General features: G+C 37.1%; 1 protein-coding gene across 6 annotated transcripts in view; it reads left to right on the top strand.

Moving 5' to 3' along the window:
• The window catches only part of Alms1 (ALMS1 centrosome and basal body associated protein), a 229,662-nt gene that overhangs the window by 158,715 nt on the left and 42,951 nt on the right, over positions 1-27,996 (top strand). For 2 of the 6 annotated variants that reach the window (XR_010040662.1, XR_010040665.1), the window contains exons 24-25: positions 124-23,866; positions 27,904-27,984. The gene's annotated coding sequence lies outside the window, so the exon portion shown is untranslated. Of the gene's footprint in view, positions 1-123; positions 27,993-27,996 lie in introns of all 6 variants that reach the window. The other 4 variants (XR_010040661.1, XR_010040663.1, XR_010040666.1 and 1 more) reach the window with 3 other exon arrangements.

The following is a 27,996-nucleotide window of genomic DNA, read 5'->3' on the forward strand; positions in this document are numbered from 1 at the left end:
AAGAAATACAGATTTCAAAGCAAGTTCACTGGAGATCTTCACTGTCTATCTAACTGTCTCTAGTTTCTTACAAACAATTTCACAGAGAAGAAAAAGCAATTATAGTTTTACTATGTGGCTTAGTTCAAGAGCAGCAGATACTGGTGCACTCCAAATGTCCATCTAAGCACCTTGAGAAGCTGGAAGTCATGCCTGGTGAATGCTTATCCTCAACCTCAGAGGCAACTGGGCAGCATATAAACTACAACTGAAAAGTGAAGGGACCACATGAGCCCGTTAAAGAGGGGCAGGTAAGTACCTACAGGGAATGGTATGCCCAAAGAACAAATCCATAGATCTTTGATTTTCAAAATAGATACAAATATATAATTTTAATAATAGGAAAATTGGAAGATACTTAAAAGACAAAACCACTAAATTTCTTTTTAAAATGAAAGGCTAAGAATTTAGTTGAGGGAAAACATGTTAAGGAACAAAATATTAACTGTAAAAAATATTGATAAATTTGACAGATATAAAATTTCTTATCAAGAGACACTAAGAAGGCCGTGAGGCAACAAGGCTCAAAGTGGTAGAAGATAATTGCAACACATGTAACCAACAAAGGATTTTTATCCAGAATGTATGAAAGGATTCCTATGAGTTCTGAATATCCATGAGAAGAGGAAGTAGATAAAAACAACAGATGGATCTCAACGTGAAAGCTGTTCATATTTATTATTAAGAAAATACACATTATGAGCAAGAAAAATATGCCTTTATATACTCATTGGATTAGCAAAACTACTGATTTCACAGTCTTTCAGTGTTGGCAAGAATGGTTGTCAAATAGAGTTCATATGTCACTTGAGGTTTGCATTTACAATTCAACAGATCTAAGTGTACACTTGGAAACAAAGTGTGCATCACTAATCTTCCCAGGAAAGTTAGCAACATTTCCTAACATAGCAGAAAACTGGAGATAACTCAAGTCCTTTCAGGAGAGAATGCATAATTGACCATGTGACTGACTGACTAAGCTGAGAACTTTAGGCAGAAAACTACGGAGCAGCCCTCTTGTGTTCAGAAGAGACACACAGCAATGCCATCTTGACAGGCAGGCATAAGCTCCACAGTCCAAAAAAGAGCTAGGAATAGAAAACTCATTGCTGTGGAGTGATAAAGCCATATATCCATACAAAAGAATTCTAGGCAGAAGAAAATGAACAACCGTGTATATCAGCCTTGATGAACCTTAGGAACAACATTGAATAGAGAGAAACTACATAATGTGTTGCTATGATACTCCTTATTATAAAGTTCAAAGCCCAGGTAAACAGGTTGCTTAGGGACACTTGTGATCCTGGGTTGGTGTAAGGCAGATAGGTTTTTTAAAACTAAAAGATTACCTTTTGAGGGAGAAGGGACTGGGAAAGAGACACAGTTCATTTTGAAAGTCCTGTAGAAAATGATACCTTTCTAGTTCTTCACTCATGTCAAAGATGCGTGGGTAGTTAGGCATCACAATTTATGTATAAGATTTTTAAGGTATCAGAAAATTTCTAATGATTGAGTAGGAAAATTATTAGATTTGTACCTAAACATAATTTGGAACTCTTGAGCAGTGATGTTATGAAAACCAAATTTATTTTTTCCTTCTCTGTTTTAAGCCTATATGATATGTGGGGGTGGGGGTAGATGTCTTCCTTTACAATAAAGAACACAGTCCCTAAACTGTTCTGAACACTTAAGTGATTGTACATTGTCCAGTGGTCATTTTTTCATTGAGCACTCAGTCACAATTAGTGAAAGTATAATTAAAGGCCCCAACTTGAGTTTGAACTAAAGCCTTTGCTCTTCTGCAACTGGCCACCACTGTGAACCATTTGGTACAGCACAGTCTCTTTTTCCCTGCCCAATCATGTCACCTTCCTCCACCCTTCCCTTCATGCCGTACAGCATCTGTATGTGACTGCATGGTGGAGGTGGGGGCCACAGCATGGCTCATACCATAACCCTGGCAGTTCATTTTCTCAAGTTGACTTTTGAGTGCTCTCATGGTTCTGAGGCCTCCCAAGTGGAATATTAGACCCAGACTCCAGTGATGTAGGTAATAGATTTTCCTCTGGCTTCTACTCTTCTTCCTTCTCCTAAAAATGGCTTGTAGCAGTTACTGTATTATACTCAGATGATCATAAGCAAGATTGAAAATAGCTCAGTGCAGTCTCTTTCAGATGTGAGTCCTGGATCTAGCCCTGAGAAAACCCTGTTAGCTTTCCATTGTGACGAAGTATGTGAGAAAATCAGTTTAGAACAAAAAAAGATTTATTTTGGCTCACAGTCTTCTTTCCATGATCCTTTCGCCTTGTTTGCTCTGAGCTGCTGTAGTACATCATGATGGAAGCATGTGGCAGGGGAAACTGCTCATTTCGTGGCTACTGGGAAGAAAAAGAGAGAAAGAGGCCAGGGCCCCAGTATACCTTCCAAAGTCATGCCCCAAGTGGCTTGCTTCCCTCAACCAGGTTCTGTCTTCTAGTTTCCACCACCTCCCAGTAGCACTATCAACTGGAGACTAGGCTTACAACATAGAAGCTTTGGGGGTGGATATTTAAGATCCAAACCATAAAATTCTGCATCATCACTATCCCAAAAGCTAGTTGCATTTCACAATCCAAAATGTATTCATGTCCCCGGGACGGCAACAATCTGCAATCTGTGCCTCCATTGTGCCCAGGATGGTGGTGCTGGTGAGTGGAGTGTAGATCTGTTTTCTGTGCTCCCTCTATTGCCCTGGGATGACAGTGCCGGCAAGTGAAGTGCAAGTCTGCACTCTGTACTTCCTCCACTGATCTGGAACAGCAGTGCCAGCAATTGGAATGCAGATCTGTGCTCTGCACCTCCCGCATTGTCCTGGTACAACAGTGCCAGAGAGCAGAGTGTAAGTCTGCACGCTTTGCTTTCTCCATTGCCCTGGGACAGCAGTGCTGGTGAATGGAATTAGGTCCCTGCTCTGCACCGTGTCCATTGCCCTGGGACAGTGGTGCCAGTCAGTGGAGTGTAAGTCCATGCTTGATGCCTTCTCCATTACCCCTGACTGGCAGTAGTGCTAATGAGAGCAGTGTGAAAAATCAATACAGCAGCTACAAGACGAACATGCTGCTCCCTCTATTGCCCCGGAAAGATGAGACATCTTGAGGAACAGACACCACTTAGGGAAGTCTTGATATTAGTAGAAAGATTATATAAGATCAGAAATCTAAAAGCATCAACACAAAAAATAGGAAATGACAAGATGAAAAAGCAAAATGTGGAGAACTAGGCCTCACAAGGAGGTGATCTCTGCCTGGAAACTGATGCCGTGTGTGGGCTGCTGCCAAAGTAGAAACAGCCACACCCAAGCCTCTCTCCATGAGTTAACACCATTTGTAGACTACAGAGGGAGTAAACCAAAACTCACAAGGAGGTGATCCTATCATTTTCATTGTTTTTTTTGGGGGGCGGGTGGGTTTTATTCTCTTTTGTTTATGTTAAATCTGATGCCAATAGCAGCTATTTAAGATAGCAAGACATAGTATGGTAGCCATTTTGGACTATTAGCTTATTTTGAAGTCCTTTATTGCATTCATTGTTTTGTTTTTATTGTTTCTACTATATTCTATTCTGTTTGATTTTTACTATGTCCAAAGGTATCTGTAGCTATTTTGAAGACAACAACAGGCATTATGATAAATATTGCTGATTTCATAAGGTATCACATTTTAAAAAAGAAAGCAAAATACACTGCTTGGCAAGCACAAGGTTGTGAATTCAATCCTTGGAATCAAGAAAGAAAGAACAAAATGCAGTCCCAAATACCCAGCTCACTCAGGACAAGTCCAGAACACAGAGATGGAAGAAATTGAAAGCTAAGAAATGAAACTTTCTGAAATGATAGCAACAGAAGTGAAAAAACAAATGAAGAGGCCATAGGAAAAAAAATCTCTTAAGGTGCAAAAAGGAATAACTATCAAAACACATCAAAGCAGACACAGATAAGCAAAGGAAGAAGATCAAGAAAATGATGGAAACCATGAATGCCAAACATAAAGAAATGGAATTCATAAAACAGATCCAAACAAAACTACAGAAGATAAGAAATTCCATTGAACGTATACACAGCAGACTAAATGAAGGTGAAGATAGGGATATCAGATCTAGAAGACAGGAATGCAACTAGCAACCATAAAAAATGACATCCTAAAAACAGACCTTGAAAAATTAATCCAGCAGCTACAAGATGAAGCAAAGAACAACATAAGATTGAAATCAGTGAGAAACCTAGAGACAGTGCAAAACCATTAAAAACCTCTTCACAGAAATAATGGCAGAAAACTTCCCAAACATGAATAAAGAATTTAACATACAAATTAATGAAGCATATGGAACCCTAAATAGCCATGACCAAAATAAATCTACACCAAACATACAATAATCAAATTCCAGAAATTCAGCACAAAAACAAAATATTACAAGCAGCTAGAGGAAAATATATCACCTATAAAGACAAATCTATCAAAATCACAGCTGCTTCTCAACACAAGAAGAGCTTGAAGTATTTCAAGCCATAAAATAAAATAATGTTCAACCCAGACTGATGTACCCTGCAAAACAATCTCAAAATTGATGGAGAAATAAGATACATTCATGACAAACAACAACAAGAAATTCATGACCACTAAACTGACTCTACAGAATGCTCTGAAGGACATATTAGAAAGAGATAATGAAGACCAAAAATACAGGAATGTCAATAGAAAGAAAACAGGCAGGGCAAGAAATTAAACATAACAAAGTGACAAATACAGGGAACAAACAACAAGGAAACAACATAAAAATCGATACATATCAGTTATAATCATCAAAGTAAGTGGTCTCAACTCACCAATGAAAAGAAACAGACTGGCACAATGGATCAAGAAGCAAGATACAACAATATGCTACAATCAAGAAACACATTTAACCCAAAAAGAAATTATAGACTAAAAGTCAAAGGATAAGAAACAATTATCTTTGCCATAGGAACTCAGAAAAAGGCAGAAGTAGCTATTCTATTTGCAGATAATGTAAGTTTTAAACCAAAACTGATTAAGAGAGACAAAGAAGCTCACTACATACTCATTAAGGAAACTTCCAAGAAGAAGATAACATTCATAAATATTTACACACCAAACACCTAATCATATAAAACAAATATTAACTGACATGAAACATAAAATAAGCACTAACACAATTGTATTGGGGGAATCTTAATACTTCACTCTTGTAAGTAAATGGGTATATTGACTAGATAAAAAAAATCAACTAAGAAATATTAGAATTAAACCAAAGTCTGTGAACAAATTGACTTGGTAGATGTTTACAGTGTTCCACCCCAAAACATCAGAATATACTTTCTTCTCAGGTACACATAGGACATTATCCAAAATAGATCATATATTAATGGACAAAACATGTTTAAGTAAATGTAGAGGAATTAAAATCATCCCATGCATATTATCTGACCATAGTGCAATGAAATGGGAAATCAACAACAAAGGAAACCACAAAAACTACATTAACAATGAAAATTAAACAATACCCTACTGAAAAGCCAATGGGTCACAGAGAAAATTGAGGGAAAAAAATAAACTATATAATTAAATGATAGTGCTGATATGATGTATCAAAACTTATGGGATGACAGCAGGTCTAAGAAATTTATAGCAGTGAACTCACATACCAGGAAAACGGAATAAGCTCAAATAGCCTAATGTTAAACTTCAAACTTCTAGGGAAAAAAAAGCAATTCAAAGGGCTCATATGAGGGATGAAATTTTAAAGATACAAGCAGAAATTAATGCAGTAGAGACTAAGAAAACACCACAAAGAATGAAGTAAAAAGTTGGTTTTATGAAAGAATAAAATAGCTAAACCACCAGCCAATCTGATTAAAACGAGGAATGAAAAAACAGAAATTCAAGCAATTAGGGATGAAAAGGAAGAAATCACATTGTAAAGAAATCCAAGAGATCATCAATATGTACAGTGAGAACCTATATTCTAATAAGATGGAAAGCATAGAAGAAATGGACAAGTTACTTGGCACAACTGAATTGCCAAAACTAAATCAAGAAGATGTAACATTCTAAATTAACTGATATCAGCCAATGAAATTGATAATGTAATAAAAAAAATTACCAACAAAAAAAGCCCAGGCCCTGATGGGTTCCCTGATGAATTCAAGAAATTTAGAGATGAACTAATGCAAATAATGCTGATACTCTACAGACATAGAAGAGAAGCAGTACTTCCAAAGTTGTTCCTAGAAGTATTAGCTTGATTCCAAAACCAGAGAAGAACTCAAATAAGAAAGAAAAACTACAGGCCCATCTCCTGAATGAACATTGATGCAAAAATCCTTAATAAGATATTGGCAAACAAAATGCAGCAAATCATGAAGAAGATCATATACCATGACCAAGTAGGATTTATCTCAGGGATTCAAGGGTAGTTCAATATATACAAATCAATAAATGTAATACAGCATATTAGCAAAGCCAAAGACAACAATCATGATCATCCCAATAGATGCAGGGAAAGCTTTTGACAAAATCCAGCATCCATTCATGATAAAAAAATACCCCTAAGGAAATCAAATAGATGGTCTTTACCTCAATTTCATAAAAGTCATCTCTGACAAAGAAACAGCTAATGTATTACATAGTCAAAAACTGAAAACATTTACTCTAAAATCAGGAACAATACAAGGATATCATCACTTCTATTCAATGTAGTTTTTGAAACATTAACCAGAGCAATTAGACTAGAGAAAACATAAAAGTACTAAAAACAGGAAAAGAAGTTAAATTGTCATTATTTGCAGATGACATGATACTCTACATAGAAGGCCTCCAAAACTCCACCAAAAGAGTTATAGGTTTAATATCTAAAGGCAGTAGTATAGCAGGATACAAAGTAGTCAAAAGTCATTAGCATTCTGGTACACAAACAACAAACTCACAGAAATAGAAATAGTGAAAGCACACCCTTCACAATAACACCCCCCAAAATACTTAAGAATCAATCTAACAAAGGATGTAAAAGACCTTTAGAGTGAAAGTTACAATACCCTAAAAAAAAGATATCAGAAAATGGAAAAGCATCCTTTGGATAGAAAGAACAAACATACAGAAAATGGTCATATTCCCAATATTTTTATAGAGATTTAATGCAATCCCTGTCAAAATACCATTATCATACCTCACAGATCTAGAGAAAACCTTCCTAAAATTCATTTGAAAACAGAAAAGATCTAGAGAGCAAAAGCAATTCTGAGCAACAAAGGCAAGATGGGGTCATCACTTTCCCAGACCTGAAATCATACTACTATAATAAAAACAACATGGTATGCAAAAAACAAAACAACTGGACCTGAGGATTAGTGGAACCAAACAGAAGATGAATACATATCCCAAACATGCTCAGCCACCTTATCTTTGACAAAGTAACCAAACAAATTCACTGGAAGAAAGTCTCTCTAGTCAGAACCTGGTAGGGCCTCTCCCCATGGCCCCAAGCAGCAGGGGAGCTTTGGTGCCCTGTGCAGTGTGAGCTGAAGGCCTGCACAGAGTATTCCACCTAGCCATGCAGCCTTGGTACCCACTCAGGTCCTGATAAGGGCCCACCCAGTGACCCCAAGTAGCTGGGGAGCTTCAGTACTCCACAGGGCACAAGCTGAAGGCCTGCACAGCATAATCCACCTAGTGTGCAGCCTTAGTGCACCTCTCAGAACCTGGCCAGTGACCCTAAGCAACTAGAGAGTATCTATGCACTGTGTGGTGTGAGTTTCAGGCCCACACAGCATATTCCACCTAGATGTGCAGCCTTGAAGGCCACTTAGGACCTGGTAGGGCCCCTCCTAGGAAGCCCAATTAGCTGAGGAGCCTTGGCACACCAAGTGAGGTGTGTTGAAATTCCACCCAGTGTACTCCATTCTGGGAGCCTCTGAATGCCACCAGGACCCGGTAAGACCTGCCTAATGACCCCACTCAGGTTAGGAAGCCCCCTCCAGTGTAGACAGTCAACCCAGAAAACAACTGAGATGTTGCATTTGGCTTCCCTAGGAGATTACATTACAGGAATTGACAAAATGAAACATCAAAATGCAATCTCAAATCTCCAGCCCATCCCAAACAAGCCTAGGAGACATGGACATAGAAGAAAGTGTGAGTTACACACCTGAAACTTCTGAAATGATAGCAGCTGAAATAAAGAAACAACTCCATGAAGCTGTAAAGGAATTCAGATCAGAAATAATCTCCCAGGTAAGACAAGAAAGAATAAATGTAATGACAGAAATGCTGAAACACGTCTAAAGAAGACATAGTTAAGAAAATAAAAGAGCACTGCAAAAGGAAATCTTGCATGAACAATAAAAGAATTAGAATGCCTGAAACAGATTCAAAGAGATATCCAGGAAATCAAAAATTCCATTAAAACCTGGCAAAACTGTGTCAATGAATGTGAAGATAGATTTTCAGACCTCGAAGACAAGATTGCAGCTAGTGAAAAGAAAAGATCTTTTAAAAATAACAAGGAATCAGGAAATAACAATTCAATAGTTGCAAGACGATGCAAAGAAAAGCAATATAAGATTCATAGGTGTAAATGAAAAAGAAGGGGGAAACATGAGTGATTTAAAAAGAATATTTGTAGAATTAATAGCAGAAAATTTCCCAAACATGGGAAAAGAAACTGACATACAGATAAGTGAAGCACATAGAAATAGAATTAGGGGTAGGAGTGTCTCCCTGGCAAGTACTGGGTTGCAAGTTTGATCTTCAGTACAAAAAAAAAAAAAAAAAAAAAAAATCCAGTTAGCCATAACCAAAATAAATCTACACCCAGACATATAACATCCCAGAAATTAAACATAACAGAATATTAAAAAACTGTTAGAGAAAATCAAATCACCTATAAAGGAAAGCCCATCAGCATCACAGCAGACTTCTCAACACAAACAATGAAGTCAACAAGAGCATGGAGTGAAGTATTTCAAATTCTAAAAGGAAACACCTTCCCATCCAGATTGAGGCACACTGCAAAACTGACCTTCAAAGTTGATGGAGAAATAAGATACTTCCATGACAAAGAACAGCTGAAGAACTTCATAACCACCAAATCAACTCTACAAAAAATACTGGAAGATATTCTAGATAGACATAAAAATAACTACCACTGCAAGAACACCAACAGAAAAAACCACCAAGCAGGGCAAACAGAGGGGAAAGGTAAAGAACCAACAACAGAAAGATAACATGACAAAAGTAAGCCAATATGTATCAGTTATAAGCAGTTATGTAAATGGCTTCAATTCACCAATTAAAAGGAACAGACTGGCAGAATGGATCAAAAAACAACATCCAACCATATGTTGTATATGAGGAATCCATCTGACTCCCAAAAGGAAACTCATAGACTGAAAGTCAAAGAATGGAAAACAGTACTTCGTGAAACAGGAACCCTCACCCCAAAAGCAAGGGTAGCTATTATGTTTTCAGACAATGTGAACTTCAAACCAAGAATGATCAAAAGAGAAGGCCACTACATACTAGTTAGGGGAAAACTTCAAGAGAAATAGATAACAACCTTAAATATAAATGCACCAAATACGGGAGCACCCAGCTATGTAAAACAAATATTAATAGACATGAAAAATCAAATAAGTAATAACTGTAATGGGAGATCTGAACACCTATTGACACAAAGAGACAGTTCAACTAGACAAAATTTCAGCAAAAAAAATAACAGAACTAAATCAAACTTGTGAACAAATGGAGTTAGTAGACATGTGCAGTGTTCCACCCAACATCAGAATACACATTTTTCTCAGCTTCACACAGGACATTCTCTAAAACAGACCATATGCTAGCTTATAGAAGATGCTTAAGTAAATGCAAAAGAATCAAAATTATTAGGGTTGGGGATTCAGCTCAGTGGCATAAGCGCCTGCCTTGCAAGCGCATGGTCATGAGTTCAATCCCTGGTACCGATTAAAAAAAAGAATCAAAATTATCCCATGCATATTATCTGGTCATACTGCTGAGAAACTGGAAGTTAATGACAAAGAAACTGCAAAAACTTCATAAACACATGGAAATTAAATAATACACTCCTGAACAATCAATGGGTCACAGAGGAAACTGGAGAAATTAAACAATGTCTACAAGTAAACAAAAATGCAAATACAACTTACTGGAACCTGTGGGATGCAATGATAGCAGTTCTTAGAGCAAAATTTAGTGCAGTGAATTTCCATATCAGGAAAACAGAATGAACACGAATAAATAACTTGGTGCTGCACCTCAAACATCTAGAAAAAGTAGAGCAAGTCAAATCCAAAGCCAAAAGAAAGGAAGAAATTATAAAGATCAGAGCAGAAGTTAATGCAATGGAGATTAAGAAAACAATACACATAATGAATCAAAGAACTGATTCTTTGAAATAAATAAATAAAATTGATACGCCCCTAGCCAACCTTATTTACAAAAGGAAAGAAAAAACTAAAATTCATGCAATAAGAAATGAAAAAGGGTAAAATCACTACAGACCACATGGAAATACAGAAGACCATAAATACCTACTTTGAAAACCTTTACTTTCATAGACTCAATAACTCAGAAGAAATGGACAGAGTCCTAGAAACATACAAATTGCCAAAGCTGGATCAAGAAGATGCAAAAGTGCTGAATAACCCAATTTCAGTTAATGAAATTGAAAATGTAATTTAGAACCTTATCAGCAAAGAGAAACTCAGGTCCTGATGGATTCACTGCAGAATTATACAAGAAATTCACGGAAGACTTAATGCCAACACTCTTCAAACTCTTCAGTGAAATTGAAAGGAAAGCAATTCTCCCTAATACATTCCTGGAAGCAAATATTATCTAATACCAAAGAGAACTACAGGCCAATCTCTTAAATGAACATAGATGCAAAAATCCTCAATAAAATACTGGCAAGCGGAATTCAGCAAGTTATCAAGAAAATTATACACCACAATAAAGTGAGATTCATCCTAGAAATGCAGGGATGATTCACCATATGCAACTAAATAAATGTAATATACCATATGAACAGAGCCAACGACCGGAACCACATGATCATCTCAATAGATGAAGAAAAAGCTTTTGATAAAGTCCAACACTTATTTGTGATAAGAACCCTACAGAAAATTGGAATAGATGATCTTTACCTCAACTTAATAAAAGCCATCTATGACAAACCAACAGGCAGCATCACATTAAATGGCCCAAAACTGAAATCTTTCATTCTAAAATCAAGAACAAAACAAGGCTTTCCACTGTCACCACTCCTATTCAATGTAGTGCTGGAAATATTAGTCAGAGTACTTAGACAAGAGAGAGAAATAGAAGGAATAAGGATAGGAAAGGAAGAAGTTAAATTATCATTATTTTCAGATGACATGATACTCTACATAAAAGACCCCCAAAACTCCATTGAAAGACTTCTAGATGTAATAATCAAATTCATTAATGTAGCTGGATACAAAGTTGACACTCAAAAGTCAATAGCATTCCTCTAAATAAACAAATGCTCTGAGAGGGAAATAAGAGAAACCACACCCTTCACAATTGCATCCAAAAAAAAAAAGAAGAAGAAGAAGAAGAAATACTTAGGAAGCAATCTAACAAAGGAAGTAAAACATCTATTTAGTGAAAATTACTGTACGCTGAAAATTACAAATCAAACAGGGTCTCAGAAAATGGAAAGACATTCCTTGTTCATGAATAGAAGAACAAACATTGTCAAATAAAAATATAGATCTCTCAGTTAAGACTAAATTCCAAATTATTTTTTAGTTTAGGTCTTCCCTGGGGTTATAATTATGCTAAAAAAATATTCACTGTGTGAAAATGTATTGAGGTGTCTTGAGGTGTTTTATCTAGCAATGCTAGTCCACAGGCACTAGAGTGAAGCCTGAACTGAAGTCAGTAGTGACAAAGATATATGCAAAAGTAGTAAGATAGAGCCTTCCAGTTATTGTGGATTAGAAAAATACTACAGTGAAAGGAGAGAACAGAGCCTCAGAGAACCACGAATTGCATCAGGAAGCAGCGTCCAGGCAGTCTAACAATGTTGTCTGGAGGAAGAGAGTTGTTAATGCCTAGAAAACATCTTAAATTCTATCATTCTTCAGTCATGTAGGAGATTACTTGGGAAAGTCAACTTTGGAGGGGTTAGAAGATCAAGTAAAGAACATCAGGCAGACAGCCTCAAAGAACTGAAGGAAAGATGTCAGCATTTCATAGTAGGTGATTCCATTAGCACGACAGCGAGTAGACACTAAAATATTAAAATAATATCTAGATTTATTAAGAATGCAAAGAAACATTAAACTTCAATGAGTTGCAAGTTTTTAAGGATGGTGATTAAGAGGTAAAGACAGAAAAATCAAATACTTTGTGATTCCATTTATGTGCAGTCCCTGGATTAGCCAAATTCATGGAGACAGAAAGAAAGTAGAATGGTATTTTTCAGGGTTGAGGGAGTGTGGGAGGGAAATGGGGAATCACAGTTCAGTGACAGAGGGTTTTGCTTTGAAATGATAAAGATGTTTTAGAGATGGATGAGGTGATCATTATGTGACATTGTAGACAAACTCAATGACACTGAGTTATGTAATTTTAAAATATGGTTCAAATAGTACATTTTTTGAGGTTAAAAAACTTTTTTTCACTCTTTAAAAAATTTTAGTTAATGAATGTATGTGTGTAATAAATAATATTTACATTTCTTGTAGGTAGTTAATATAAGTACATAACATCTTGAACCCTTAAAAATGGTAAATTATGTATACATTTTCCTCAGTAAAAAGATAAGTATAAAATTATAACAATAGAAATGATCACAAATACTGACAAATCTGTAAAATGTATGGTTTGGAATGGAAAGCCTAAATTAAATTATCTAAAATAGAAACAGGAGACAAATTTCAAAAGTTAAAAGATGTGCTATTTTTAAGATAAGAAAAATGTAAAAATACATGATGATGCCAGTAATTTATAAATTAAGGTAGCACACATATAAGGTATGATTAAATATGTGGTGAATATTTAAACCTTTAAAAAATTATAGCCTCAAAGGTCACATTACCATTAATTCTCCTCTGAATATTCCCCCCTCCAACACACCCACCCACCCAGAGTCACTTTCTGAAGCAACTCTGAAGTCTTTCATGAGTGTCTTTACAAAGAGTGATCAAAAATTGTGGATGATGCTGCCAAGTGCTATCCAGCAGAAAAGTAGGCTCATACAAACATTATGGTGAGAACTGATTCACTTCATTCACTGAGTCTCACACTGTATTCACAGCAAGGGGGAATACTTTATGTAGAATTAAAGGCAGTGTCTTTTACCATACTAAAAGTTTTAAAATTTAAGCTTTCACTGTATTTTTCTATCACATCTCATAGTTAAAAAATCTTTTTTATTTAGAGAGAAAAAGCAAAACAAAAAAGGATAAAAATAATACAGAATTTTTAAAAATAACAGTAAGAAATCACTAATTGATAAATTACATATTGTTATCTTAGAAGTAGTTGTTCAAGTTACAAAATCAAAGTATAAAAAGTGGACAATCCAACAATGACAGTACAAATTATTCTATTTGATAAACTAACAAAAACTTAGTAGAATGGTTATTTATCTTGCACACTTAAACATACATACAGTTTTACCTTTGGAGCACTTTCTTTCTCTTTCATTATTATAATATCTATTATGTATTTTGGATCTTATTGCTCTTTCAGGTTTTTATTATTTTTATACTAGAGAGACAATACAATATTTACAAATGTGAGTCTGATTTATTTCACTTATGAGGATAGTCTCAAGTTGCCTCCATTTATCTATAAAAGCCTCAAGATCATCTTTTTTATAGCTGAGTAATATTCCATTGTATAAAAATATCACACTTTTTCATTCACTCTGCAGTTGATGGGCATTTTGTTTGTTTCCAAGATTTAGCTATTACAAATTGTGCTCCTAGGACTCTGTAACAGATGGCAGATAGATAAAAAGAATACAGAGGCTCCCTGAGATGAACAACTCAGATGCCAGAATAACATATAGTGGGGAGGTCCACACAGAGGGAAATGGATCCTCTTGACCCAGGAAGAAACTAAAGGGAAAAGAACTGGACAAACATTCAGTCCTGGGGCTAACATTGGAGCAGCTAAGATTAGCGGCCATGGTGCTCTCTCTGCAGTGCCTGAACTCACTCGGCTGCAACTTTCCAAGCTGCCCAAACTCCCACTGCTTCAATTGAGCTAACTGAACTACTGCTGCGACTTGCTGGAACCGTGGTTGTGCTGAAGTCAGAGGTCGGCGAGTCCAATGGAGAAGGGAGCCAGCAAGGGACCTGCATTATCTGCGGTGAGTGCTGGGATAAGACCCTCGCACGGGAAAGAGGCGACCAACTAGATGGCATGTTGGAATCAGGCAGGATGGGCAGGAACAAGGAACAGCAGTGACTTCAATCAGTTATTCCTTTCCCAGACCAGATTGGTGGGAAATGGTTGGCCTGGGTCATGCCTCTGGTTGCGACCCAATAAATTGCCCCAAACAAATTCCTTATGAAGAGCGCATACTAATGCAGTGAAGGTGCCCACATGTTGACTGATGTGGAGGGGAGGGGCCAGCATACACTGCCCCTGCTTGCACCTCAGTGACCAATAGCAAACTGGAGAGGGCAGAAAACCATAGCCAGCATGCTTCAGAAAAACCATGACCAACAAGGAAAAGGTCTGGGACCTGCGCTATACACCTGTTTGGAGGAAACCAAAAACATGACAAGAGAAAGAACAAGAAAATTTCCCCAGCCCCCAGCCCTGAGAACAGTGAGCCAGGAGAGGTAAATACAAAAGAGACTGAGGGCAGCAAACATGCAGAGTCAGATACAGCATCAGTGGACGTGAAGAGATATCTTTGGAACCTCATAGATGAACTCAAAAATGAAATATTTAATCAAGTAAAGCAAGATACAAGTAGATTAATAAGAGAAATGCTAAGCACCTCTCAAGAAGACACACATGGAAGAATGGAGGAACACAAAAAAAGGAGAGAAACGTTTGATGAAGAATATAAAGAAAATATAGAATACATGAAGCAGGTTCAAAGAGATTACCAGGATGTAAAAAATTTCATTTAAAGCTTACAAAACAGCTTGAAAGAACTAAGGATAGATTATCCAAACTGAAAGACAGGTTTGCAATGTGGGATCATGAAAGGAAAAATTCTTAAAAATAATAAGGAAACAGGCAGTAACAATACAAAGGCTACAAGAATACAAGAGAATCTATAACTTAAGAATAAAGAATGTGAATGAAGAATCAGGAGCAAAAACAAAGGAAATACAAAGGCTATACACAGAAATAATTAAGGAAAATTTCCCAAGCATAGGAAAAGGAAATGATATTCAGATATATGAGGCATACAGAACTCCTGCCACCTACAACCAAAACAAAACTATACCCAGACATATAATAATCAAGATCCCAGAAATTCAATATAAGAACAGAATATTAAAAGCCATCAGCGAAAAGAAGCAGATCCTCTATAAAGGAAAACTCATCAAAATCATGGCAGACATATAGACACAGACCATCAAATCAAGAAGAGCTTGGAGTGAAGTATTCCAACCCTTGAAAGAAAATAACCTCCAGCCCAGATTGATGTATCCTGAAAAACTGTCTCTAGAAATTAGTGGAGAAACAAGATGCTTCCAAGACAAAGAGGAACTGGGGGAATTCACGACCACCAATCCAACCCTACAGAGAATACTGAAGGACATTCTAGAGAGAGAAAAAAGTACCAGGATTCCAGGAACAGGGGCAAAGAGGCCTCAATGAATGGAGCAGAAAGTGGATTGAAGGAGAAAAGCAGACAACTAATGTAAGAAAAATAGCACAACAGAAATGAGGCAGAGAAGGTTGGCTATAATCTCTAATATAGATGGCCTTGATACACTAAAAAGAAAGAAAGAAAGAAAGAAAGAAAAAAAGAAACACAGGCAGAGTAGATAAGGAGGCAGGGTCCACCAAGATACTCTATTTAGGAAATATAAGGAACCTGAAAAGGGGTTTATAGACCAAAAATAAAATATGAGAAAATAATGCTGTATATTACAGAGAACCAGAGAGTAATAGGGACAACTTGACTAGCACCTGCAGATAGATTGGAAAGACAGGTTTGTAGGTAAAGGAATACAACTTGAGATCAAGTCCAGGAGGGAGAAGGTTCGGAACCACTTAGGTAAATAGCAGGTTGCCCCCTCAATCTAAAAACTGAGGGAGCTAGTGGGACCCAAAAATGCACAGTGCACCCTGTGGGAGGGAAAGGGGAGGAATAATCTAAAAAAAGAAGGTAGAGGATGTTGTTAATAGGGTATCAGGATTTAAAACTCACATTACTCGCACCGCTCTGTTTAGATAGATTATATTCTGTCTCAGTTTGTCTACTTGCACTAGACCTGAGGGCACAGATAGCTATCCCCAAAATAGCAGGATTTAGTATGGTAATCATCCTTAATTCCCTATTAACTTAAGATGAAGCCCTATATGTAACTTACACTGTTTTACCATGACTGATTTTAGTTGAATCCGGTTTGTTAGATTGCTATTTGGTATCAACAGATTTTATTCAAAACTGTTATGATTGATAGTATCAAGTCTGAGAGTATAGGCAACTACACTGCAGATGACAAGATTCACTACAATACCCATTCCAGTTTGATTTTTACCTGATTTTGAAGTTTTACACTATCTACAATGTTTTGCTTTTATTAATATTGTTATGTACTGCTATATTCAATTATACTATGCCTGATGATATAGACAGTTATATTGAAGATCACAAGAGACAACACAGTAACTAATGTAGAATACCTTGTATTGTGGTTTAATATGACTTTTTCATTTCACTTGTTTATAGGAATATGTTTTGTTTTGTCTTGCTTTGTTTTGTTTCTCTCTAATATAGAAAGGTTAGAAATATATGTAGAAACTCACGCATGTATAGAACCTATAAACAGTTTATGAGAACTGATCTTATGACACATGATGAAATGAACAACTACTTTGAAAAAAAAAGGACACTACAGTACCCAGTGCTGATCCTGTAGTGTCATGATGTGAAATCCAGCAATACTATTATTATTTGTTCAGAGTGATTTTAGTCTGCTTTACTTTGTTTAATCTTAGTATACATGAAGATATGGATAACTGTATGTATGCTTAAGTGTATAGGATTGTTAACCACATTACTAAGATTTTGGTGGATAATTGAACAGAACTGTTTGCAGTCTCACTGTTTGAATGCCCACTTTGTATGCTTCACTTTTGTAACTTGAACAACTATTTATAAGAGGAAAATATTTAATTATCAACTAGTAATTTCTTACTGTTTACTTTTTCTTTGAAATTATTTATTATTTCTACCTTTTTTGTTTTGTTTATTCTGTTTAAATAAAAAAATGCGCTGCTATCAACATGGGTGCACATATATCGTTGTGACATGACTTTTTCTCTTTTTCTGGGAAAATATCCAGGTGGGAGGGGGGAATAGCTGGATTGAATGGAACTTTCAGCCCTAGTTTTTGAGAAATCTCTATACTGATTCCACAGTGGCTGCACCTGTCTACATTCCCACCAATAGTGGAGCAGTGTTTCTTTTTCTCCACTACCTTGCTAACATTTGTTGTCAGTTGATTTCTTGATGGCAGCTATTCTTTCCCGAGTAAGATGAAATCTCAATGCTGCTTTAATTCGCATTTCTCAAATGACCAGTGATGGTGAACATTTCTTCATGTATTTATTTGCCATTTGTATGTCTTCATCTGAGAAATGTGCGTTCATCTCAGATGCCCATTTTTGGAAAGGGTCTTTGAATTTGGGGAGCTTGATGTTTTTCAGTTCTTTTTTAAATTAGTACCAGGGATTGAACTCACAACCACCTGTTTGCAAAGCAGATGCTTATGCCGTTGAGCTAATTCCCCAGCCCATGTTTTTCAGTTTTTTATATGTTCTGGATATAAGTCCATTGTCTGAGGAATTGTTGGCTAAAATGTTTCCCATTTGTGGGTTTTCTTTTCACTTTGTTGATGATTTACCTTGAAGTGCAGAAACTTTTTAATAAGATGAGATTCCAGTTGTTGATTCTTTGAACTGCCCTCTGTGGGGTTTGTTTGTGTTTTATTCATGAGTTCTTTGCCTACCCGTATATCTCCAAGTTTCCCACTTACTGTCTTCCAATAGATTTAGTGTTTCTGTTTTAATATTTAGATCTTTGATCCATTTTGACTTTAGTTTAGTGTGAGGTGATAGGCATGGGTCTAGTTTCAGTCTTTGGCATGTGGAAAGCCAATTTTCCCAGCACCATTTATTAAAGAGGCTATCCTTCTTCCAGTGCACATTTTTAGCCCCTTTGTCAAGTATAAGGTGGCTGAGTGTCTTTGTAGTTGTGTTTGCATCTGTTCCATTGATCCTCAGGTCTATTTCTTTGCCAGTACCATGCTGATTTTATCACTGTAGCTTTGTAGTATAATTCCAAGTCAGGAATTGAGATGCCTCCTGCCTTGTCTTTGTTGCTCAGAATTGTCTTTGCTATTCTAGGTTTCTTCTGTTTCCAAATGAATTTTAGGGATAAAAAAACCTTTTTTTTTAAATGAGGAAGAAACTGCAAGGTCCTGACTTTGAAACCATAAATTAAGCTAAATAATTTTAAAAAGACAACATACTGTCAGTAGTGAGGACAACATAAACTTAAAATCATCTAAAAGTAAAATGAGATAATAATTTGAACATAAGAAAGGGAGGAGGAAGAAAAAAGAAAGAGAAAGCAAGCATGATGTGTATGGGCCAGCTGAAGAGAAGGTGTTGTTATGTGAAATTCTCAAAAAAAAAAAAAAAAAAAAAAGAAAAGAAATTCTCACACACAAAGGTATTCACAGTAGTGAGGGGTGCAGTGCAGGATCCTACCCCAATTCCTATCCTGTTCACCTTTCCTTCTGGGTCATACTAGCAAATGTGAGTTACAGCCTCCTTTCTCTTGAGTTCCTCATATCCAACTAGATTTCAAGTTCAGAGATTCCTAGGTTACCCAATGTTTTCATCAAGGATTTGAGCTATCTCCCAAGTGCTTCTGAGGCAAAACCACTCACATCCTCAGTAGTTGGGGGGTGGAGACCTACACTGCAACCAAAAGACCTCTCTTACCCTTTCAGGTCTCACAGTGTCCCATGATGTGCAGTCCCTCGGCACCAGTCTCCCTGCTCAGTCCTGCTTCCCCTGAAACAGGTTTCTGTTAGAGTCAGAGCTCCCTCCCTGCTCCCATCAGGATGCTCTACTTTCTTGGCCCCCGCCCCCAGAGCCAAAAGAATGCTCACTTGTTCCTGTGGGTGCTTCTCTATTTCATTTGGCAGAAAATTAAGTATCATGTGACCCCGCCCTCATTCACAATCTGCTGAATTAAAATCATCCCAGAGGAGAAATTCCTGCTGCAGCCGACCCTTTAGCCACTGCTTCTTTTTTTTTTTTTTTTTGGCTACAGACCTTCTCTAAACACAGCTTTTGGGATTCAGACCTCTGCTTAATTCCTCTCATGAATAAGCAGATGCCTCACCTCAACATTCTGTCCTGTCAGCTAAGCTAGTTAAAAAAAAAAAAAAAACCCTAGTTGAGGCTGGCATGGTGATGCATGCTTGTAATCGCAGCACTTGGGAGGCTAAGACAGGAGAAATGCTGTGAGTTTCAGGCTAGCCTGAGCTACATAGTGAGTTCAAGGCCCGCCTGAACCACATAGTGAAACTCTGTCTCCATAAATAAATAAATAAATAAGTAAAATGTTCGCAAGCCTGTACTTCCTGCATAGTTGCTCCTAAAATAAAATAAACTTCTTACAACAATATCCATTGTTATGGTCTATGTCTGAATGTCCCCTCAAAGCCTCATGCAGTGATTGTGGGTGAGCTTTTCAGAGGCGGCTGAATCTAGGATTTGTGATTGATTGGCAGTGCAATACTGGCATTGTGAGTATGAGTGCTACACCCACTTGGGGTGGGTAGTGTGCATACAATATAAGGGACAGAGTCTTGCTGCTTTTGCTGCCTTTCACTGCCATGAATGGTTGCCCTTCCCCATGTCACTCTGCTTCGGAGCCAGCCAATTATGGACTGAAACCTCTGGACAAACTGTGAGCTAAATAAATCTTTAACTTGGGGTATCAGGTATTTTGTCTCAGCAATGAAAAAAATAACTAAGACAATCTATAGTAGCAAAATTTAAATCAGGTTGTTTCTAATACACAAATCTGAATACTTGTACATTGATTTTGTTCAGAAGGTCAACCAATAAGTTTATGCACAAAGTAACTTATGAACACCCTCCTATATCTCCCCAATTTAAAGTTCACTTTGTCTCCACTTTAAGTATTGATTTCCCCATCCCTGAATTCAACAATTATTTTCTGTTTTAAAAACAAATTAATTCTTGTGAAGCAATGGGGACAGTGATGGTGTTCAACAATAGTTGAGTGGTAAAATAAAATGCACCATATATGTGCAGTGACTTTTTAATCAGATTTTATTGATGCATAGATGTACATGATGTACATCTATGTACATAGATGTACATGATGACCACATTCATCACAGGGAATCTGCGCCTGTCATGACACAACTTCATTCCGTTTTCCCATCCTCTTCCCTCTCCTCAACGCCTCCTTCCCTCTCTATTTACAAAAGCTTTGTTTCCATTTTGTCCTTCTTTTCTCTTTTTTAAAACTTTTCCTCTCTTTCCTTTCTCCTTGACCCCCTCCCTCAATCCCATTCCCATTTGAACATTTTCTTCCTATTTCACAATACTTAATATACATTTTGGTCCTTATTTACACTTTCACTTTCTCACACCAGAGAAACAATGCCGTGTTTACAAAGGTGTGTAGTGGACTAACTTTTGATCTTTAAAAATGAAGGGAATTTAATATATCTTATGACCTGAATGAAACTCAAAAACATTGTGCCAAGTGAAAGAAGCCATACGTAGGAAAGTAAATTTTGTTTCATTCACATGAGGTACACAAACCAGGCAGCCCCATAACAGAGGTTTTTAGAGACTGGAGAGGGGAGGAAGCAGGGAGTTACCACCTCACGGAAGCAGGTTCTGTCTGAGATGATGAAATACAGACAGTGGTAGTGGTTCTACAACTTTGCGAATGTTAGTATCATTGAATATGCACTTTAACATTATGCATATTTTATCACAATTTTTAAAAACTGTAAATAAAGGGAAAAAGGAGGGTGAGTAGACGGTAGAAGGAGCTCAGGCTGGAAGACTTCTAACATGTACCGCAATCTTGCGTATACACACATGTGCATAAACAAGTACGTGTCCTGGAGAAGCAAAAGCAAAATGCAACCTTAACTCTTGTTTAATCGTAAACTATTACATAAAAGGAAATATTAATATCTTTAAATGTTTACAACATTCAAAATAAAATCTGATCCTTCAAACTGAATAGATTACTTATTAGCTTAAGAAAGGGGAATTTGGAATAAGCATTCTAGATTTTCTCATTGCTGGATCAAAATCACTGACCTCTAAACTTTTCTTGGACTATGCCCTCCCTCCTTTCTACCTTTTAGAAAACCATCAGTTTGCTATTTCATGCATGCCCAAAAGAGTTCCTGTGCAAATCATGAATCTGTATTATGCTATTCTCTGGAACCCCTACAGGTCATGGGTTGGCAGGATCTGCTTTCAACAGCCTTGGTCCAGGAAGGAAATCTCACCTTCCCCTCTCCGTTCACCCTACCCCATTCTCTATCACACACACACACACACACACACACACACACACACACACACACTCACTGAGAGAGAGAGAGAGAGAGAGAGAGCATCTTATCTTCTGCCAGCATCCCAGTCTCATAGGCGCAATGACTTTTTGTCAATCTGGCCAAGAAATGCCCTCAATACCTCTGCTATCACTGAATCAGGGTTTAGGGTGTCAATTCCCACTTTGCTTTGTGGCTCAGCAAGGGCAGACAGCCCAGCAACAATATCCTCCATAAGTCTTCCCTCAGTTGCTTTGCTTTCTGTAAACTTCAGTGTCCTCCTTTTGAGCTTTAGACACATCTAAACTCTTTTCATTATCACATTATTTTGAGGTGAAATTTACAAAGAAATTTAGCCATTAAAAATACACAAATGTTTGGCATTTGATATCATTCACAATGTTGTGCAACTGCTACCTCTTTCAAGTACCAAACTATTTTCATCTTCCCCCCAGAGGATTTAAGGCTTATAGGGACACATAGTGAGGCCTGAGGCACTTTTAATAATCTGGAGTTCCTGAGAACTTGTGGTCAGAGGCTGAGACGGGCTGGGCTAAGGCTGGCAGATCTGAGACCCATACTGGTCCAATGACCTCTCTCTGTACGCACAGGAACACTGTGTGACAGTCATACTTCCCTCATGACTGGGTGCAACTATCTCTATCACTGTCTCAGTTTCTCCACACAGGGCTACATTCTGTCTCTTTGCTCTGTGATTCTATAACGTGTCTGTATACAGGTGGCTCTGTTTTCATTGAGGCTGGGAGGTTAGCATATGTGACACCTGTTGTAACTTTGAAAAACCTTTGTTTCTTTTGGCTTCTATTTTGGCTGATCTACAATGACCTTGCATCCTGCCTGAGCTTCTGGAGCAGGGTGAAACCCAGTGGCCCTAGTACCTCAGCCAACCCAGGACATTTGCACAGGTATCCTGAAACCCAGACAACTGTCCATCCAGTCCCAGCAGAAATTGCTCATGCAAGGGAATGAAGATAGTGGAGAGGTGAATGGCAGCAAAAGTCAGCCTCCCCAAGATCCAGACTCCAGACACTGGAAAACAACAAGTTTGGGAAGTAAAAAGGAGAAGTAGTTTTCTGGGAAGACGAAAGGAACTGACAGGAAAATTAAATGTTATAGAGAAGTTAGAGAAATGGACCCTACCACACAAAAGAAGGAAACGAAACAATCTGGACTCTCTGACCAGATCCTAACTTATGGCTGATGGGGAAAGGAGTCTGACTGTGCAGAAGCAAACTGAACGCTCCAAGAGGAACTCTCAAAACAAGCAGAAATAGCTATTGTATTTTCAGACAAAGTGGACTTCAAGCCAAAAGTGATCAGAAGAGGCAAAGAAGCTCACTCACTACATATTAGTTAAGGAAATATTTTAACAGGATGAGATAACAATTATAAACATATAAGCACTGGTGTTTCCAGAGAATCAGCCATGCTGGAACTTGGGGGACCAATCAAGAAAGCAATGAACCATTCTTCCTGGTAAGTGGAGAGAGCCATGGGTGCACCTGGAGAGAACAAATTATTATCTCTCATGGGCCTACCTGCGTGCAGGCTAAGAATCAAATGTGCCCCATCCCAGTTAGCAGCTGGATGGTTTGGAGATCAGCCATGATTGATAACAACTAAGGTACACAAAGCAACTAAATGCTTGTATTGTTTGGTTGATTATGCTAACCTGGGGCCAGAAGTGTAAGCATCTCTTATTATGCTTACATTATGCTTAGGATGACAGTATGCAATATAGCAAATGTGGAGGATTTTTTTCTATCTTGTCTTTGAAGGCCAATACTGTTTTCACTGTTTTGCTTTGTTCTGATTAATTGCTTTGCTCTATTCATTATTCTGTTTTGATTGGTTTTATGGTGTTCTATTTTTGGTTTGACTTTTCTATACCTGATTGAATGGACAACTATTGTGAAGATAACAAGATATACTATGGTACGTATTGTTATCCTGGTATCCTGCTCTGAAGTTCTGTACCGATTTCACTGCATTGTCCTGATTGGCTTTGTTCTGTCTTGTTTTGTTGTATTTTATTATATTAAAAAACATATAAGCATTGAACACCAGTGTACCCAACTTCATAAAACAAACACCACTGGACATAAAAGATAAGATAAACATCAACACAATTTTATTGAGAGAACTCCGTGCCCCACTGTCACAAATAAGTCAACTAGACAGAAAGTCAACAAAGAAATATGAGAGTTGAATTCACTTTCAAACAAATAAAAAATAGGTTTTCAGCCCAGCAAAAATGGAATACACATTCTTAGCAGCACATGGAACTTTCTCTAAGACAGACTACATACGATGCATAAGTAAGTACAGAATCAAAATTATCCCATGTATCAGATCACTACACCATGAAACTAGAAATTCATGGCAAAAGAAATCACAAAAATGATACAAATACATGGAAACTAATCAAAGCTCTCTTAAATAATCAATGTGTTGATGAATAAATCAAGGAAGACACCTAACAGTTCATAGAACCAAACAATAATGGCAATATAACATAAAAGATGCTGGGCCTGGGGAGATAGCTCATTGGCACAAGTGCCTCCCTGGTAAGGACAAGGTCCTGAGTTTAATTCCTGTGCCAAAACAAACAAACAAACAAACAAAAAACCAAACCCACAAAAAGAAAAAAAAACGTAAGAGAGACTATTGGACATAATGAAATGAAGAGGAATTTTTATGGCTGTGAATGCCCACATCAGAATGACAGAGTGAATCCAAATAAAGAATCTATTAATGCACTTCAAGGTCTTAGAAAATCAAGAGAAATCCAAACCCAAAGCTAATACAAGAAAGGGTACTATAAAGATCAGTGCAGAAATTAATAAAATTGAGACAAAAATTACACAAGATCAATGAATCAGAGAGCTGGTTCTCTGAAAGAATAAAATAAATAAATCCTTAGCTGATCTTACCAAAAAAAGAGGAAAAGAAGAGACCCAAATAAATTCAAGTAGAAATGAAAAAGGTAAAATCACAACAGCCTCTTCGCAAACCCAGAAGATCATTACTAACAACTTTGAGAACCTGTATTCTTATAAAATGGAGAATTCAAAAGAAATGGATAGATTCCTAGATAAATATGAGCTACCAAAGCTGTACCAAGACTGAAAATTCTGACTAATCCAATATCAGGCAGTAAAACTGAGGAAATGATGAAAACCAACTGTTAAGGTTTAGGTCTAGGTATCCTCCTAAATACTTAGGTAGTCCCTGAGGTGGTTTTGGAAGGTGGCTCAATCTCGAGTGTGTGTTGCTGGGACCGAGAGTGTGTGATTACTAAATCAGACCACTGATTGGTTTGGTGTAGTTCTGGGTAGGATTAAGGGTGCCTCATCCTGGATGTGAGTGCAACTGACTCTAAGGTTGGGGAGTTTGGATAAGATATAAGGGACAGAACAAGAGTCCTTACTTGTTGCTTATTGCTTGCTGTCTTCTGCCTGCCATGGACTGCTTCTCCTCTATGATGTCCATCTGCCATGCCACCCCAGCTTGGAGCCAGCAAGCTTGTACTGAAACATCTACAAATGGTGGGCCAAACCTTTTCTCCTTTAAGTTTGGGTGTTGAGTATTTCACCTCAGCAATAAGAAAATTAAGACACCTGCCAACTAAGAAAAGCCCTGGTTTCAACTGATTCACTGTCTAATTCTGCAAGAATTTTAGAGAAGATCTAACACCAGTGCTTCTCAAACTCTTTAATGATATCAATAGGGAAGTAGTACTCTCAAAGATGTTACTGGAAGATAGCATTACCCTCATTTCTAAGCCAGACAAGGACCCAACATAAAAAGAAAGTTACAGACCAATCTCATTAATGAACATAGATGCAAAAATCCTCAACAAGCTATTGGCAAACAATGCAACAAAACATCAAAAAGATCATACATAATGAACAAGTACAATTCATGTAAGGGATGTACAAATGGTTCAAGATATACAAATCAATGCAGCATATCAAATAAAAAGAAACAAGCACAAAAACCACATGATGATCTTGATTGGTGCAGTAAAAGCCTTTGACAAAATCCAACATCCATTCATGATAAAAACCATGAAGAAAGTTATAGGAGAAGCTTATCTCAATGTGATGTAAGCCATTTATGAAAAGCCAATAGCCAAAATCATACTAAATAAAAAGAAGCCAAAAGCTTTCCCTCAAAATTAGAAAAAAGACAAGGACATCTTCTATCACCACTCCTGTAAAATGCAGTGTGCAAAACATTGGCCAGATCAAGCAGGCAAGGGTAATAAAAGGGATATGCATACAGGACATGGAGAAGTTGAATTATCATTATTTGCAGACGACATGATCTTCTACAAAGAAAACTCAAAAAAAATTCTAGCAACTTTGGAAGTATAGTGGGATACAAAGTCAATACACAAAAATCAATAGCATTTCTGTATACTGGTAATAAACTCACTGAGAGAGAAATTAGAACAACAATATTTTTCACAACAGCATCAAGAAAAATACTTTGGTATTAACCTAACTAAGGATGTGAAAGACCTCTACGATGAAAACTATAGCAAAACCTTACAAAGACATCAAAGAGGACATCAGAAAATGAAAGGATACCCATTGTTTCTGGACAGTTAGAATCAATATAGTCAAAATAGCCATACTTCCAAAATTTATACATGTTTAATGCACTCCAATCACAATAATAATGACATTCCTCATAGAACTAGCAAAACATTGATAAAGGTCATATGAAACCAGAAAAGACCTAGAATAGCAAAGAACAAGGCAAGAACATTACAATTCTATACTTCAAGTTACGCTGCAAAGCTACAGTGATAAAAACAGCATAGTATTGGGGGTGGGGAAAGCCAGACAGGTGGATCAGTAGAACAGAATAGAGGATGCAAGAAACAACTCCAGCCACATTTGGCTAGCTGATATCTAACCAGGGGGCTGAAAACTTAAAACTGGGGGAAAAGTAAGGTCTTTAACAAGTGGTGCTAAGAAAACTGGCTATTCACATGCCAAAGATTGAACCTAGACCTGTATCTCTCATCATATACTAAATTAAAATTGAAGTAGATTAAAGACCTACATATTAAAACAGAAACACTTAACCTCTTAGAAGATAAAATAGGTGAAACTCTTGAAGACATAGGTGTAAGCATAGTCTTTCTGAGTAGACCCCTAACTGCCCAAGAAATAATATGAAGAATTAGTAAATGTGATCATATCAAATTTAAATGCTTATACACAGTAAAAGAAATAATAGTGTGAAGAGACAACCTATACAATGTGAAAAAATTTACCAATTATTCATCAGACAGAGGATTAATATCTAGAACATATAAAGAACCAATACTCCAAACAAAAGACCAAATCAAAACTAAGCCACTGAGATGAATGGACATTTCCCAAAGGAAACAGCACAACTGGCTAATAAGTATGTGAAAAAAAAATGTTCAGCAGGAGCCAGATCCAAGCCTACCTCTGTGAGTCAGCATTGTTTGTGGACTGCGGAAGGAGACAAACATGACCCACAGGGAGGAGATTCCCCCTCCTGGAAACATATCATTGTCATTGCTTTTTCTATTGGGTTGAGGTTTATTCTCTTTTATTTTATTATGCTAACTCTGATGGCATAAGCAGCTATTTGAAAGATAGCAAGACATGTTATGGAAGTCATTGTGTATTTACTACTGGCTTGTTTTGAGATTCTTTATTGCATTTGTTTTCTTTTTATTGTTTCTATTCTATCCTATATGTCCGAAGGTGATATCTAGACCTGTTTTGAAGCCAACAAAGGCATTGTGGTAACTAGTGTTGATTCAAAAGGTTTGAAAGTCCTGTATCAATTATGCTGGTTTAGTTAGATTGATTTCATTGTTTTATTTTCCTTGTTTTTTTTCCTCTTTAAAAAAAAATGTTCAGCATCACCAGCCATTACATAAATGCAAATTAAAGCCACACTGACTTTCTCTTTCATTCCAGAAAAAATGACCATCACCAAGAAATCAAATAATAACAAAAACTGAAAGGTTTCAGGGGAAAAGGAACCTTTCTACATTGTTGGTAAGAATGTAA

The sequence above is a fragment of the Cavia porcellus genome, unplaced genomic scaffold (genome assembly GCF_034190915.1).
Source record: "Cavia porcellus strain 051 isolate PalLab524CR breed Dunkin Hartley unplaced genomic scaffold, mCavPor4.1 scaffold_18, whole genome shotgun sequence".
NCBI classification, from domain to species: Eukaryota; Metazoa; Chordata; class Mammalia; order Rodentia; family Caviidae; genus Cavia; species Cavia porcellus.